Here is a 16,491-nt window from a genome sequence, read left to right as displayed (position 1 = left end):
TATTGTAGAGAACTTCTTATTCTTTCTGTAATGGTATGGTTTGTCCAAATCTGAGTTCGTTTGGGCCTCCAAACAATTCTTCAAAGTCGGGACCGGATAGCTGGGTTAAATTAGGAAAGCTACACTGAATACTGATTCTTTAAAAGGCCATAACTTGGGCGTCCGATATCCAAATCAAGTGATTAAAAAGCCAAAATTCCTCTACTCTTCCTGATCTACAATTTTTATGAAGGAAACGAAGTCCAAAACGCACGTTATCCTATTCGAAATTGGCTGTGAAGTTGCGGTAACCTAGGGTTAAGCACCTTAGAAGGCCATTAGGTGGAGAGAGATATATATATTTTTTGTCTCATGAACAGTAGCCATTTTTTCTCTATTTTTGTTTACTTCTCCATGGAGGGATAAACACTTGTAATCAGTTGCAAATCCAAACTCATTCCATGGTTTGAATCCCGAAAGCTTCTACGAAATCTAGTTTGAATTTCAATTATATTTGTTTTAAGTTTTCTCTACTTCTTTTCCGCTTATTCTAGTGCATGTTCAAGACGGTTGTATGAACATATACGGGGTGGATTTCTCTTTTCTATATTGTGGTTTTAATGTTATAGTCGGTTGATACAACACACGAAGGAAAGAAACAGAAACAAATAACTTGGTATGGATGGTTATGGATACTAGGTTCTGGAATCTGTGTGAATGAAGATTAAAATTGGTAGACTAATTGAAGGAGGTTTTCTTTTATTTTTATATCAGCTTTGATTTCATCTCTAGACGGTTGTTGGAGATTTATTTATCTAGATTTTGGGTGTTGAAACTCGGCTAGATCTAATCTATAAGAAGGGATGATGAAAACCTAGTTTAAGGGAAAGATTTGTAACTGGTTGCGTTTGGATCCATAGACAGTTTCGCTTTTATATTCTTACTCAATCTTCGTACTTTCTTTTTCATAAAAAAAAACCCCCCCTCGTTCAGTTCTTGTCATGACAGATTTGTATTGAGGTTCCTTTGAGAGACGACTTTAGGGTCGCACCCTTGCTGCAGATCCGAAATATATTTTTTTTTACAATCATCGAGGTTCGACAGTCTCGATCAGATTTTGGCACCGTTGCCGGGGAACCGTCAATCTGTTCTACCATAACAAGATTTGTTCATTCTTTCTGTTTTTCTTTTATTTCTTTGTTCATTCTTTCTGTTTTTTTCCTTCTTTGTTTTCTTCTTTGTTTTCTGCCATAACCAGCACTGTTCATCGCCGTCGACTATCTCGGAATGCCCTGATTTTTGGTGTCCAAAGGAATGGTGCTAAAGTTAGCTCCCTCGAAAGGGTTCCCTCTATCAGAGGAACTCCAAAGGCAACCAGTGCAACCAGGGTTCAAACTACCACAACTTTCAGTATACTTAGGAAAGGAGGACCCCGAGAAGCACTTACAGCGTTTTGTCACAATGGCTGTGTTACATGGATAGAATGAGGTCACTAGGCGCAGGGCTTTCCCACTCTCTTTGCCAGGACAAGCTCAACAGTGGTTCACTGAATTACCGATAGGACATATACGATCATTCGAACTGTTGAAGAAAGAATTTCCAAACGCATTCTCAGTTTATCTCCCAAGGAAGAAGAGTACAATATATCTGATGAGCTTACAATAGAAGCCAAATGAATCCTTAAAGCAATACATCGAGCAGTTCAAAGCCGCGATGCAGGAAATAAGGGATCTCCCAGCTAGATTGACAGTGTCAGCCCTGCTAAACGGAACTACATACGCCCCGCTTAGAAGATCCTTAGCTTTCTCCAAGCCAAATTCTGTGACTGAGTTGTTCGACCAAACATAACAGTTTACCATCCAAATGGAAATTTTAGACGCAGGGGAAGGTAATAGAAGAGGAAGGGAAACCCAACTAGAAGTGCGAAGGACCTTACAAAATTCAGAAGATGTTAGACCCCAACATGTGCACACTACAGACACTACAAGGAAAGATGATAGGAAAAGCTTGGAACACTGTGCACCTCAAGAGGTACTTCCCAGCTTTAACCCCAGGGAATGGGACAAAGCGTAAGACACAGAGTCAAGCCTGTCACTAGAAGCATTACTCGACTCGGTTGGGGTCTGGGATTGTCTTTAATTTTCCATTGTAATAATATCCCCCGATAAATAAAAGAATATATCCCATGTATTCCCGTGGAGTAGGCAAAACTATAAGCCGAACCACGTAAAATCTCCATGAGCCCAGATTATTTGTATGTGTCATGTAGGTACGGCGGCTCAAGCACAGCTCGCTTCCGAAGGTCAAGTCGCATAGTGGCAATCTGGTGTCGATGACCACGGGTTGGCCCGGGATCACCAAAATATCCGATGCTTATGCTCGCAGACTCACCTAGATCCCTCGCTTGAGTTAGGTGCTATTTCTTTTTGGCTAAACCCAACTCCTTGATCAACCTGGTGGCTAGGTCTCCCGGCAAACTCAGATGTCTGGTAGGAATCTCGCCCCAGACCACTGGCCAAACCCAGATTTCCTGAGGTAGACTGGCCCTAGGAAGGCAGAAAGGAAGTGAAGTGATCATATGATAGCTCTAGCATAAGCCTGCTCCCGAAGGTTAAGTTGCCTAGTGGCAATCTCATACCAATAACCACGAGCTGGCCCGGGATCACCAGAACATCTAATGCCTATGCCCGCAGATTCATCCAGATCCCTCGCTTGAGTTAGGTGCTATGCCTTTTTGGCTAGACCCAACTCCTTAGTCGATCTGATGCCTAGGTCTCTCTGCAAACTCAGATGCTTAGTAGAAATCCCGCGCTGGACCACTAGCCAAACCTAGATCCCTTGAGGTAGACTGGCCTAAGGAAGGCATGAAGAGATAACAACCCTATAACAGTTCTGCCATGATCTCGCATATCGGAGTTGAGTCACCTAGTTGCAATCTGGTGCCTGTGACCACTAGTTAGCCCGGGATCACTAGAACATCCGATGCCTATACCCGCAAATTCACCCAGATCCCTCGCTTGAGTTAGGTGCTATGCCTTTTTGGCTAAACCCAACTCCTTGGTTGATCTGGCGCCTAGGTCTCTCGGCAAACTCGGATGTCTGGTAGGAATCCCGCGCCGGACCACTGGTCAAACCCAGATTCCCTGAAGAAAACTAACCTTGAAAGACAGACATGGAGAACATAATAATCAGTGCGCTATGATCTATCCTGGGATCACTAGACACTCCGAAGACTGTACCCGCAGGCTCGCTGGGACCCCTTGACTGAGTCCGGTGCTATGCTCCCAAGCTAGACCCGACTCCTTGGCTGATCCAACGCCTAGGCCTCCTGGCAAGCTTGGAAACCTGGTAAGAATTTCATAGTGGAACCCATCTATCAAGGGCATGGTTGCCCAGAGATAATTTGGTACTCTAGCCCTCAGCCGACGTAAGATCCTTGGGTATTCTGAAACCCTTGATTGAGTTTAGGTGCTAGACCCGACTCTTTGGCTAATATTCTACTCTTCAATTTTGTCTAAAGACAAAACAGAAGAGTGGGGGGCAGTTGTTGTGCCATGAAAAATATAAGGGAAAAAAATGAAGAATTTTTTCAGAAAAAATGAAAAAAAGATGGCGATAAAGGGGATTGCCGCCAGCTAAGTTGCGGCAGTCTACCCCGAGGGCTAACAGCGCGATTGCTTGCCATGAGGGCAAGCCTCATGGTAGCTGGCCGCAAGCCTCGTGGCAAGGAGATTGCCGCGAGGCCGCGGTAGCTGGACCGCGTGCCAGCCTCGCGGCTGGAGGCTAGCTGCGAGGGTCACCCTCGCCGCTGTTTACTACAGGCTACCTCACGGCTGCTTGCTGCGAGTTGGTTGGGTTGCCTCAAGGCAGCATGCCGCGAGCTGCCCCTAACGGTTGCTTGCCCCAGGCTGCCTCGTAACAGCATGCCACAAGCTCCTCCCGGCTAGAGAATGGCGACAAAAACCTCTTCTCGACCAAGCCCAAGCCCCACTCATCAATCGCCACGTGTCGACACCAGCCACCCTTGAGAATCGTACTCTATAAATACCCAGCTACAGGACATTGAGGGGGGCTTCCAATTTCGGTAAAATCTAGACACTTTGAATGCACTTTTACTATTTTCGTAAATAGTCATTGGGATCCGAGATTGACTTAGGCATTGGAGGGTCTCGGCGGGGGAAGATTCTCGCGAGCCTTCTAACCCATTTTCTAAGCACCAATAGGGTTAAAACCTTGCTACGAGACCTAGCGGTGAAGGAAAAACCTTATGGCGAGACCTCGTGGCGAAGAAAAAACCTTGCGACGAACCTAGCGGTGAAGGCAAAAGCTTACAACGAGAGTTAGTGGCGAGAGCTAGTGGCGAAGTCTTGTGGCAAGAGCTAATGGCGAAGCCTTGTGGCGAGAGCTAGTGGCGAAACTTTGTGGCATGTGGCAAGAGCTAGTGGTGAAACCTTGTGGCAAGAGCTAGTGGTGAAACCTTGTGGCAAGAGCTAGTGGTGAAACCTTGCGGTGAGCATCCTAGCGACAAACTCCCTTGAGGTGACATCTCTTACGGCAACCTAACTTCACCCGACACCGAGCTCGAGTGGACCCCACATCACAAATTTTAATTGTTGTATTTTGGCAACAACACTAATCAACCTACAAATATATAGACATGCATTCTACATACTATTTCACAAAGCATAATGGTATCTCTACTTGTTATTAGACCTTATGTTGTTTATTATCATGTGTTAATTCATATTGAATCTCTCGAAAGCAATATGAATCACAAACACGTTTTAATGGTGATCAAGCATCAAACGGAATAAGAGTATAATAAACAATCAACCCAATAGACAAGAATTACAACAAAATCGAATATTTTGAATTAAACCAACAATGAACAAGGTTTCATCATTCACCCTAGTTACAAAACACTTAGCCCAACATGGTTTCAATCAATGAAAGAACAATAAAAATGGAAGCTATAATCTGGAAAAGAAGAAAGAATAGAGAAAAATACAACCAAACAGTTGAGTTCCTCCAAGCCTCCTCCTTTCTTCTTTGACTCTTCTTTGTCTCTAGGCAAAAACCTTAGATTTTTGTGAGCAATGTGCTTTAGGAAAATCTCATAAATTAAAATTTGAGACTGCTAAGCATCAGACCCATGCTATATTAGAATATGTTCATTCAGATTTATGGCGCTCATCTAATGTGCCTCATTCCTTGTCAAGTGCTCAGTATTTTTTTTCTTTTGTGAATGATTTTTCAAAGAAAGTATGGGTGTATTTCCTAAAACATAAAAATGAAGCATTTGAAAAATTCAAGGAATGGAAAACCCTAGTGGAATATCAATAAGAAAAAAGAATAAAATGCTTAAGGACAGATAATGGGTTAGAATTATGTAGCAGTTAGTTATTTGATTTTTGTAAGCACATCAGAATAAAAAGGCATAGGACATGTACATATACCCCTCAACAAAATAGAGTTGCTGAGAGAATGAACAGAACTATAATTAATAAGGTTAGGTGCATGCTTAATGAATCAAGTCTTGAAAAGAAGTTATGGGCAGAGGCTGTAGCAACAGCCTGTTACCTAATAAATCGTTCTCCGTCTTCTTCTATTCAATTCCAAACTCCTGAACATAAGTGGACAGGAAAATCACCAAGTGTATCCCATCTAAAACTTTTGGTTGTATAGGTTATGTTCATAAAAAATAGGGTAAACTTGATCTTAGGGCAAAGAAGGCTATTTTATTAGGATACCCTGAAGGAACAAAAAGATACAAGTTATGGTTAATAGAAGAAAATAAAATCATCTTAAGTAGAGATGTTATTTTCAATGAATTTCAATTCTACAAAGAAAATCAGCTAGAAGAAAATCAGACATCCAAATCTGATATTTTCTAGTTTGAGGTGGAAAGAAATTCCAGATTAGGTGGAAATAATGGAACTTCAAACTTAGAAAATAATCAAGATGAAAATAATGAAGAAGATAGTCTTGAAATAGCTGATTCTGTAGATCTAATCCCTTGTAGTCAAGAAGACTTAAGTAAGGAAGACTTGAGTAGTTATTAGTTATCTAGAGATAGAGCAAGAAGGGATGTAAGACCACCTTCTAGGTATGCCCAGGCTAATATTATATCTTATGCCTTAAACATAGGAGATAGCATTGAATTAGATGAACCATTAACCTTTGCCAATGCATGTAAAAGCAAGGATAGGTCCAAATGGTTAAAAGCAATGTGTCATGTCCCTAGGAGTAATGGAAGGTCAATATTGTAATAGAGATATAATAAATGGGTAATCTTGTAATAGGTTTTTAATAACTGTTAAGCTGTTAGAAGGAAAATATGCCTATGCCTCACAAAATCTTGATTTCTTCAAAATTAATAACCAACTTTACTCGAAAATGCCGATTCTATCCCTACGCTGGCACGGAACCTTTATTCCACCCGAAAACACTTCAGGGTTGCCTCACTCTCAAAACCAGATCGCCCCTAGAGTCCCCTCAGCTTCCTGGAGGTCCCCTATAATCATTTGGTATTGACACCCATTTGGGCTTATACAAAATTTATTTTGAAAATTATTCCTATCTGATTGCTTTCAGCGTCATTAATCTTACCTTAAGACGCTCACCAATCTCATGCCCTCTTCCCTGGACATCCAAGTCCCGAGGCACTCCCTACCATTGGTTCGTCAATTTTATTAATTAATTTCTCGAAATTGACCCTTGGGCTTCTCGGACCACCCGAGATCCTTTCAAAATCACCGAAAATTATTTATTTATTTTTTAATACCATGTAATACGGGGTATTACATTCCACCCCTCTTAAAAGAATTTTGTCCTCGAAATTCACTCAACTTACTCTTCTACCCAAGACAACCACATTCTCGAGCTAATCACTAAACTCCCATACTCGAGCACCTCATAGCTGATGACACTTTGGCTTGCCGCCAAAACGCACCATTGGTCGCTGGTCACACCTACTGCAATGATGCCCATCTCTTGATGGATTTCTTCTGCCTCAAAAGATCACATTGTAGACAACTTCTCATTTCCACACCAAACCAAAGCCAAACGTGACAATGCCAATCAACTCGACAACACTGCATCACTGATAAGTCAACAACGATTTTACGCCATTCACACACGGAAATGTTTCCCTTGTCGCTCACACACAGCAATGTCAAAGCACTGATCAACCGTAGTAGTGTCACTTCTAATGCCCATCAGACACGCAGTTCAGGAATATAGAACTCATATCCTAAGGAATCCTTGGGATAACCTACGAAACTACCCTTCAAAGACCGTGTCTCAAGTTTTTTTGATTTAAGCTTTTTCACAAAAGCTGTACATCCCCAAATCTTAACATGTTTAAGACTGGACTTCCTATCAAACCATATCTCATGTGGTGTTATAGGAATTGACTTGGAAGGAACTCAATTTAGGATATATATTGCAGTAAGAATTACGTGTCCCCATAGAAACAAAGGTAAGTCTGTACAACTTAACATAGTTCGGACCATTTCTAATAGAGTTCGATTTCTCTTCTCTGAAACTCCATTCAGTTGAGGCGTTCCTGGTGGAGTCCTTTGTGAAATAATACCTGAGACCTTAAGAAAATCTTCAAACTCGTTACTAAGATACTCGCCTCCACGATCTGATTGTAAGGCCTTTATCTTTTTACCAGTTTGATTTTCTATTTCAGTTTTAAAATCTTTGAACATTTCAAAAGATTCAAATTTATGTCTCATGAGATAAACATATCCATATCTAGACATAAAACCTGTAAAAGTTATGAAGTATTGATAACCTCATTGGGCTATTACATTAATAAGCCCACATACATTTGAATGTATAAGTCCTAACAATTTTGTGACCCTTATACCTTGCCCAGTAAAGGGTAATCTGGTCATCTTACCAAGGATACAAGATTCACAAGTTGGATATGGTTCAGAACCTAATAGGCCCAAAGGCCCATCTTTCTCCACCTTAGTGATTCTGTCATCCCCTGTATGACCCAATCTATAATGCCACAGAATTTTAGAATTTGGGTTATCACATGGTCTCTTATTATTAATTGATACATATAGACGTTTACCATCATCAACGATCACATTCAAAATGTAAAGACTGTTGACTAAATTACCAGTAGCAATTAATTTATTTCTAAAATAAATTTCACAAACATTATTCTTAAAAGAAAATTCATAATTTTCTTTCACCAAAACAGGAATAAAAATAATGTTCTTAAAAGCTCCAGGTACACATAAACAATAGTTTAAAACTAAACTACATTCATGTGATAAAATTAATGATACAATGCCGATAGTTGTGGTTGCAACTCTTGCTCCGTTTGCCACCTTTAGGACAATCTCATCATCTACAAGCCTTCTACTCTATTCCAGATCCTGTATAGAGGCACAAACATGAGTTGTCGCTCCAAAATCTAGAATCCATAAAGAAGAAGAATAAGCAATGGAAAAATATTCATGAACTATCATCATACTTTCTGCGTCCTTCTTCAAGAAACTGAGGTAATCTTTATAGTTCTTCTTCCAGTGCTTATCTTTGTGTAACACCCCCCTCTCCTAGAACTGCCCGAGAAGAGGTGCTACTGGGGATAATAAAATAAACTGACTGATAACTGAATTTTGATACTAATACTGTATATATCAATTAACTGTAATAAAACTCTGAGTCAACAAAAACTGAAATCATAACTGCATCTAAGGGACATCCCTAAATTGGAATATAAAATAAATCTAAACTGATCAAGCACTAGCTAACAAACTAACAACTCCCAGACATCTTTGGTCTTGAGCGGCTCCACGTACACACACTACTGGACACTGCTGCTAGGCCCCACATCTGGTACTCCCCCACTAGGACCTGGAATGGTGAAGAGTACAAGGTGAGCTACAAAGCTCAGCAAGTAATAAACTGGAAAGGATAACTGAAGCTGAATCGAAGAATATCGATACTGATAAAAATACTTACTGAACTTGTACTAAGAGATATAATAATCACTGGATGGCATTTATAAGATGAAATGCACATAAGCTGTAAACTAAATGCAGGTATGCAACTTTGGCCCATAGGCCCACATAACTGTAACACATACCTGACTGATCTGAGTCCTGCACACATAAAAATGTAAGCACATACTTTGGGCAATATGCCCCTAGCTCCCTGGTCGACATCAGGCGAGCAATTCATAACTGAGATAAAATTGTACTGATACTAGTGGGATCCTCCCGGACAAGTCGCCTGGCGCGCATAATGCAATGCTCATATAAGTGCTGGCACACGATATGTAGTGCTCCATATAAAGTCATGCTCAATGCTCATACAATGTGTATGCACATAATCTCATGAATTAATGCTGACCATGTCATAATGAACTACTAAACATGGTATATGGTTTTTTTACTAGAAATATTGAGATTCAAATATTCTGAAATTTCTGAGTATAGGCATGGCATATTGGATTTTATCATATCTTGGCATAAAAATTCAATATTTGAATAATTGAATATTTATATTAAATTTAAGACTTGAATCAAGAATTTATTGGAAGCTATTTGGATGCCATTTGATACTATTTGGATGATTGAGAAAGCAAAAGGAAGCAATTTGAATGAAAAAGCAGCCCATTCGAATGAAAAAAAGGATTTCAGCAAGCTCATTCGAATGGCAGAAAACTCATTCGAATGACAGAGACTCATTCGAATGACAGAAGGCTCATTCGAATGATAGATGATATTCAAAGGCTATTCGGATCTGATCTGGGACTCATTCGAATGACTCTCAAATTCATTCGAATGAATTTTGAAAATTTCCAACTTTTGAACTGGCAAAAAGCGACTCATTCGAATGCAACAGTAACCTTATTCGAATTAATTTGAAGATCATTCGAATGACAAGAAAGCTCATTCGAATGCTAAGCTATACAAAGCAACAACTTACTCACATCTTCAAGGGCTCATTCGAATGACAACAAGGCTCATTCGAATGACAGTCTAAAAACCTCAAAAATTCATACGAATGATATGATAACGCATGACTCATTTGAATGACCAAGAATTCATTCGAATGACTGGAATATTATAAGGGAAAAGCTTACGATAACACTGAAACTTATTCGGATGCTTTGAAACTCATTCGAATGACACAAGACTTATTCGAATGACTGGAATCTTATCAGATATAAAACTCACGAACAGAGAAGATATCTTGAATTACAAACTTAACATTACTACACCATTCCGAAAGAAAACTTGAGAAAACAAATCCCAACTGATTCCAAACAAACTTGAGAATGATTCAACAACAATATTAATGAGAATCGCTGAAAGAAACTATGCATGCCTGCTGTGAACTCACTGTACGCATGTAATTATATATATATATAACATGCACTGAACTGATATAACTCACTATAACGCACATATATGAATACACATGCACTGGAACTGATTCAATTATGGAAATCTGATATCCAACTCAATCAAGACCTGTAAGAAAGGATTACAGGGGAAAGATACTTGCCTTATGATCTTCTTGATTGACTTAATGATCTCACGAGAGCCTCCTATGCAAGACTTAAACTCACTGCTCGTGCCTATATATATATATACACTAACTGTAACATAAATCTGAAACTTAAACAAAGAGTTGCTGAAACTGATGATCGAATGCTAAATACAATCCTGTAAGAAAAGTTTACAGGGAGAAGAACTTGCCTTTCAAACTCTCTGATCGATCCAATGATCTAACAGAAGCCTCCAACGCAAAGCCTTTAATTCGTTGTTGAAGCTTCTTCTTCCCTCTGTTGCTCTTCACACGGCGAAGACAACATGGCTAATGACTATTATATATATACATATGCTTAAGAGAAACCCTAATGCCATCTCTCTCTCCTAATATAACTAGGAGTCTTCAAATCCAATCCTCTCACGGATGGATTCACTAATCCTTTAATCTCAATGATTCTATTTAATAATTAAATGCTAATATCAAATCCTTAAATGACCAACATGTCCTTGCATTTAATTTTCACAATAATTAAATATAATTAAATGCTATTTACTCAATAAAAATCTAAATTTCTATATTAAATAATTAAATGGAAAATCCTCTTAATTAATTACTTCAATAATTAATTAACTAATTCTAAATAAATACTAGGCCCTCTAACGGGTCGTTACACTTTGCCACAATGGAAACATTTTCCTTTGGCAACTATTATTCCCTTCTTCTTATTAATCACTTTGGTTGCTTGGGTGGGCTTATTTTTTCCTTTCCCTTTCTTAGTCTTACTAGAAGAGGACACGGCCATCACAGTGCCTATTTTCATGTTGCCCTGGGTTGTTATTAACATGTTCATAAGCTCTACATAAGAGCACTCAATCTTGTTCATATAGAAGTTTGAAATAAAACCCCCAAACGAATCTGGCAAATACTGAAGAATCGTATCAATTTAAAGATATTGATGCATCAGAACATCCAATTCCTTCAACTTATCCATCCAAGAGATCATTTTGAGAACATGGTCCCCAAGTGATCCTACAGGAGACATCTTTGCCCGAAAGATTGCTTTAGATATCTCATATCTAGCACTTCGACTTTTTACACCATACAACTCTTGTAAATGAGTAACAATCGAATATGCATCCGGCATGTTATTAAGTTATCGCTTCAACTCAGTGCTCATAGAAAGCAGGATGTAAATCTTAACGACAAGATCATAATCTCGCCACTTTGTGAGAGTGTCCTGCTCCTCCTGAGTAATGTGCTCAGTAGTTGGCCCAGGGATAGGCGCATCCAAAACATATCTGATTCCTTCCAAGTTTATAATCAGTTTTAAATTTAGAAGCCAGTCATTAAAATTTGGTCCAGTTAGTCGGTTTGCGTTAACAAATTTAGAAAGTGCGTTTAGTGAAGCCATTTGATGTATCTATAGAAAATAAGTAGTGTTGTGCCATAAAAAATGGGGAAAAATTAAAATCCTTTTTTCTGAAAAATGAAGGCTGGCCACAAGGGCCAGCGCAAGGCTCGTGACAAGTTGGTCGCAAGAGCCAACCTTGCGGCAGGCTAACCACGAGCTACCTCGCAGTAGGAGCTAGCTATGAGGGCCAGCCTCGCGGAAAATTCGTGGTGATCCCCCTCTTTCATTAAAATTGGACCCATTCGGCAACCGCCACGTGTCGACACCAACCACCCTTGAGAATTGTGCCCTATAAATACCCAACAACAGGACATTGATGAGGACTTCCAATTTCAGTAAAATCTAGACACTTTGAATGCATCCTTACTGTTTTCGTGAATAGTCATTGGGATCCAAGACTGATTTTAGCATTAGAGGATCTTCGCAGGGGAAGATTCCCATGAGCCTTCTAACCCATTTTCTAAGCATCAACAGGGCTAAATCCTTGCGGCGAACCTAGCGGCGAAGGCAAAACCTTGTGATGAACCTAGTGGTAAAGGAAAAATCTTGCAACGAACCTTGTGGCGAAGGTAAAACCTTACGGCGAAGCCAAAACCTTGCAGTGAACCTAGCGGTGAAGGCAAAACCTTGTGGCAAACCTTGTAGCGAAGACAAAGCCTTACGGCAAGACCTAGCGGCGAAGGCAGAACCTTGTGGCTAGAACTAGCGGCAAAGCCTTGCGGCGAAAGAGCTAGTGGCGAAGCCTTGTGGCAAAAGAGCTAGTGGTAAAATCTTTGCGGCGAACTCCCTTGAGGCAGCTTCTCACGACAACCTAACTTCACCCGACACTAAGCTCGAGTGGAACCCACATCAGAAGTTTTAATTATTGTATTTTGGCAACAACAAGTAGATTATTAGATATCTTATTTTTTTTAACTTTTTGATTGTTGTCTTTAAATCAAATAGTACCTCCCACTAAGTTTTTCAAATTCCTTACTCCCATTGAAGGAAAAAGCAAATTCACGTTGGTATGAATTCTAGTGGGTATTTGGATTCTTATTAAATTTATTACTCCTTAGATAATAGATTCTTGGAATAATAAATTCAATAAGTGGACTACTTTTGTCCAGTACATCTTATGTACGGCCCAAATATTTTACTTCGGCTTCTAGTCCAATGTACCTCACATAATAGTTTCTTGGCAATTGAACATAGTTAAATATACCATCACGCTGACAAGTCTGCACAGTTGAATATTGATTCCCTCACATAATAGTTTCTTGGGTCTCAATATTTGTGCATCCCCATCTCATCAAATGTTAAATAGAAATTAAAAACATTTTAATCAATGTGCAACCCTTATGTATCCATAGTCGATCAACACACGAATTAAAATGCCCCAATTTCTACCGTGATGGAGAGCCCCAATTAGATTGTCTTAACTCTTAAGGTCTAACCAGTTACAATTTAATTTTACAAATATGGGAGATTTTTGATTTTTAATTATTAGGTCTCACTTTTCACATGTAACGTTTTAACATACATCAACTATGTAAATAAACATTGCATAAAAGTAGTCGATATGGTCATGGACTCAATCATGCATTCTAGGCGCAATTCCAACCATTGGAATTATGCGGTGCATTTGTAGGTGTATAAATAAAGAAACGCCTATAACTATTACAAGCAAAACCCTTTCACATAGGATCTTCGTTTCCTTGATTATTTTGCCGTCAACAACTTCACTCTAAGCCGTGCCTTGATTGGTGTGAATCCCTTGCTTTTACAATTCACTATAAACTACTTTTACAATAAAATTAAAAGCAACAAATAATTATTTTACAACCATCATGAAAAAGCAGCTACCTCCAGCACGCAGGCCATCAAATAAAATAATCTATACATCCATATCACACATATGTCATCCATGTAGTGTCCTAAGTCCATGACCAATATCGATATGCAACAAGGCATCCACAACATGCTATTAACAATTAACAACATATTATAAACAATCATATGATTATTGGACATGGGTATAAAAAATTATACCTTGGTATTTTAAAATAAAATAAAATTAATAAATAATAATAACAAAATTATTATTATTATTATTATTATTATTTATTTATTTATTTATTTGTTTTTTGGTTTGCTGGGCAGACAAGCGTAGGCCTAGCCCGCGCAGCATGGAGCTGGTGCGTGGGGCTGGCTCACTCCGAGCGGCGCTGGTGAGTGGGCCCAGCCTGCCGCACGCGTCAAGGAACAGGCTCAGGCCCAGCTTGTGCCTTACATGAGTGCGAGGGTGTCTGCGCGAGCGCGTGTGCCATGCGTGCCTGCACGCCCAGCCTCGGCTTTATCGTCAAGTGATTACTGGATCGCATAAGATATCTTCCTCATAAATCTCGAGGTGATATATTCCATGTCTGATGCACACATACCTCATGTATCACTGAATTAAGCACATAAATACGTATGATTATCCTTGATTAGAACAACCACATAATATCACTGATATCTTAATCCACTAATACATAGATATCCATATCATCTCAGGTCTAAGGACTAGTTGCACAATCGCAGTTAATATTAAATCATTGACCCGTGAGAAATAACCCATGTGATTCAAGGTTAAAAGTCTCGTTTAGTGAACTCATTCCTGTAACGAGCACCCACTTATCTTCCTTCTATATCTCACATAAAATGACACGATACTCACCAACCTTATATTTCAATATCTTATATTGAATAAGGAGGAAGATGATGTACTGGCCTTTACGAGTTGTGATTATCTAGATTAGGAACTCTATGGCCAGGAACTTGTTTATACTATAACGAATTGTGGATTATCCATAACTCGTATTCTTAACACTTAAGAATGGTATCCACTCCTTATTATACTAATAGATATATGTTTTATAATTTAAACCATATTGCAATTTAAATAAAAACATAAACTTGTCATTTAAATAATATTTAAAGAATTACAAGATTGAGTCCCTTTGTGTCACTAGAATCAGTCTTTAGGGCTTATATCTAACACAATCGTCGAACAAGATGACCTCTTGTCATCGCTTGCTGCCACATCCAGCCGCAAACGTGGCTTCAAAGCTGCTAGTGCCATTGACTGACCATTCTTACGACGTTGCATGCCCATGGCCGGCCACTATTCACCGTTATAGCATCACCGATTGACGCCTTCGGCCGCCACCGACCTCTGTCATTGTGGTTATCGATCGACCCCATTAGCTACTTTCCTTTCGCAGCCATTAACCCTAACAACTAGGTAAATTTTCAATAGTTGCCCACTCACTAGGGCATCCCTTACCTGTATCACACTTAGCTATCAGGTGATCTCATTCGCACTGAAACCTCTTTCATGAGAACCAATCCCATTCATAAACTACTTATTCGAGCTCCTTTTACCCATTGGCAAAATCTCAATTCGCCCTCAACATCCATCTAATCCACTCCATTAGATTTAGCTAAGATGCTAGGATCACGACCAACGCAACATTTCTCTAGGCACAACTTTACCTGCAGAAACCCTTTCGAGCTTAGCAGCTCGGCTATTAGCTCTACAGCTCGGCCTCCCGCCAGCTCGGCAGCTCGGCCCTCCGCCAGCTCGGCGACACAGCCTCTCACCAGCTCTGCAGCTCAGCCCTCTACCAGCTTGGCAACTTGGTTTGGAGCAACACTCAATCGAGCTCATCCCTACTCCGACCAACCACCTTCTAGATCTCAGATCTCTTTCTCAAACCGACCGATCTAACCACCAGATTTCGCTTAACTCTCATACTAGTGGCATATACGGCAATCAACAAGGCCTTACATTCATAGTTCTCGAGCTTCACGCTTCCATCATTGCCATTACAAGTGCTATCCCTGGCAATCGATCCTGTGTCATCAACTTGAAACCCATCCAGTGCTACATGAGGATACCTCCTCAGTATTACATTGACACATTCAGGATTAACACTCGACTGTACAGTTGTAACCCTTCTCAGATCCCACAACCATGTCATAGCCACATGTTTAGCCTATCATAACTCACGTCATCGAGATCCCTGTACCTGAAACCCTACGCGTTTCAGTATTCTATCTCATGGTTGGATTTCATCTCGTAAGTCTCGCCCTCCATGACACTTACTTCACATGACCTCCTAGGGCCACTTGCCAACTTTTCCAGTCAACCCTATATTCCGCATCGCTCATGGTCACATTGGATTCATCACCCCAGTTTACCAGATCAACCACGATCAATTCTAGCCACAAATGCGCTAAGATCCTTTAACAAGGAGTATCATCACACAACTTGGAACTTAGGCTTTGTCTGGACATAACCTACAGTTCGCTCTAGGTTTTCGACGTCTAATCGTCTCCATTGCAGACTGGTTACTTTTCACAGATGGTCGCAGTCCCTCGTCATGAGCTAACCCAATGGCCACCTTCCATCTACATCTGCATCAGTGGTCCCTAGCATTAGACCCGTCACTGGTAGGCATCATCTGTAGCATTATTCATGCTAAAGCCATTCCTCGTTCCTTGGTTTTCACTCTCTTTAGACATCTCGAGACACCACATGGTCTCAACAT

At 40.0% G+C, this 16,491-nt stretch overlaps 1 pseudogene; it reads left to right on the top strand.

The window, feature by feature from the left end:
• Positions 1–2,374, top strand: part of LOC127804581 (uncharacterized) — a 116,858-nt pseudogene extending 114,484 nt beyond the window's left edge.
• The last annotated feature ends 14,117 nt before the right edge of the window (positions 2,375–16,491 follow it).

Source organism: Diospyros lotus, chromosome 6 (genome assembly GCF_014633365.1).
Source record: "Diospyros lotus cultivar Yz01 chromosome 6, ASM1463336v1, whole genome shotgun sequence".
Taxonomy (NCBI): domain Eukaryota; kingdom Viridiplantae; phylum Streptophyta; class Magnoliopsida; order Ericales; family Ebenaceae; genus Diospyros; species Diospyros lotus.
This window is presented reverse-complemented; position numbering and strand designations above follow the sequence as displayed.